General features: G+C 39.3%; 2 non-coding genes across 2 annotated transcripts; both read left to right on the top strand.

Moving 5' to 3' along the window:
- Nucleotides 1-747: 747 nt before the first annotated feature.
- Nucleotides 748-863, top strand: LOC147746962 (U5 spliceosomal RNA). Its single transcript, XR_015300405.1, has one exon. It is a non-coding gene; the product is annotated as a U5 spliceosomal RNA (small nuclear RNA).
- Nucleotides 864-1498: 635 nt separating this feature from the next.
- On the top strand, nt 1499-1614 carry LOC147746963 (U5 spliceosomal RNA). The gene has a single exon (XR_015300412.1). It is a non-coding gene; the product is annotated as a U5 spliceosomal RNA (small nuclear RNA).
- The last annotated feature ends 217 nt before the right edge of the window (nt 1615-1831 follow it).

A 1831-nucleotide genomic window follows, 5' to 3' on the forward strand; every position in this document is an offset into this window, starting at 1 on the left:
CAGCAAATCACGAAAAGACCCAGCGGGCAATTAAATATTGGTTTAAAACTGCCCCTGTGTAGTGGAGGCAGACTAATGCTCGTGTAAAGCATTGTAATACCTAGAAAAGGAAAAATTGCGCAATGAGACCAACAACAAAAGTAAACCCTGATACACTCTCGAGCGTCACGTGTGACTAAGAAGTGTTGTCACGTGGGCTCCAGGAGGATTTATTTGCATACCCACAATCCTCTTTCATTTATAATCCTTCTCATATAGTTGAAGTAATTTCCCCACTTATTTTGATCAGAACGTTAAGGAAAAAGTATTCGCTAGAATATGTTTCTAGTTGCAATTTAGTCCCGGCTGCGGCTCAACAGCAAATCACGAAAAGACCCCGGGTAATTAAATAATTTTTTTGAAACTGTCATTTGTAGTGGAGGCAGACTAATGCTGGTGTAAAGCGTTGTAATACCTAGAAAAACACAATTGCGCAACGACAGCAACAAAAGTAAACCCTTATACACTCCCGAGGGTCGCGTGTGTTGTCACGTGGGTTCCAGTAGGGTTCATTTGCATACCCACAATCCTCTTTCACTTGTAAGCCTTCTTATATAGTTGAAGTAATTTTCCTACTTAATTTGATCAGAACATGAATAAAAAGGTATTCTCTAGAACATCTTTCAAGTTGTCATTTAGTTTTGTGCCCCACACTCAGAGTCCTAGGAGTTGTGTTTAGTGCGGTCTCTGCTTCAGTCGCAATTGAGCATACTCTGGTTTCTCTTCAAACCGAATAAATCTTTCGCCTTTTACTAAAGATTTCCGTGGAGAGGAACATTAAAGAGTTTCACTCAATTTTTGAAAGTTCTATCTCCGATAGAACTGCCCTCATCTGTTTAAGAAAGAGATAAAGAACAAGAAGATACTTGAGTGATAGGGAGTACGATCTTCTTAAGTGTCGATGGATGTTCAGTGCAGGGGAGGGTAAGATTCCTCAGATCCTCTGCTTGAGCTGCGCGAGAGGCGGAGGGGCTATTTAACAGCCAGGGCTGCGACCTTGGAGTAAGGGGTTCGAGTCCCTGCTGCGGTACAACAGCCTGAAAATACACTCGCAGAAAATCACGTAAAGACTCCGCGGGTAAATAATATGTTTAAAAAGTTGCCCGTGTGTGATGGATGTAACGTAATGCAATACTCGTGTAAAGCGTTCTATTATCTCTAGAGCACAATTTGCGCAATGAGAGCAACAAAAGTAAACCTGTTACACTCTCGATGGTCACGTATGACTAAGAAGTCTTGTCACGTGTGGTTCCTGTAGGACTCATTTGCATACCCACAATCCCCTGTCACTGTTATCCCTCTTATGCTCTTGAATTGATTTTACCACTTAATCAGATCACATTCTCAATCAAAAATTATTCACTGAGCCATGTTTCAAGTACTCATTTAGTTTTGTGTCCCACACTGAGAGTCCTAGGAGTTGTGTTCAGTGCGGTGTCTGCTTCAGGCATTACTCGTCATACTCTGGTTTCTCTTCAAACCGAATAAATCTTTCGCCTTTTACTAAAGATTTCCGTGGAGAGGAACATTAAAGAGTTTCACTCAATTTTTGAAAGTTCTATCTCTGATAGAGCTCCCCAATGCAGTTAAAGATAAGAATTACTGTCGAATTTATAATTCAGTATAACATAACAATAAATATAGTTATAACAGTATAATATATAATATATAATATATAATATATAATATAATATATAACAGTTAAATATAACAGTATTGAACTATATGTGTCTGACGATCAAAAGCTGGCTTTGAGTGACATGAAGACGAGGCAAACACATCAAAATCAGAA

Source organism: Lissotriton vulgaris, chromosome 1_1 (assembly GCF_964263255.1).
Source record: "Lissotriton vulgaris chromosome 1_1, aLisVul1.2, whole genome shotgun sequence".
In the NCBI taxonomy this organism is placed as follows: domain Eukaryota; kingdom Metazoa; phylum Chordata; class Amphibia; order Caudata; family Salamandridae; genus Lissotriton; species Lissotriton vulgaris.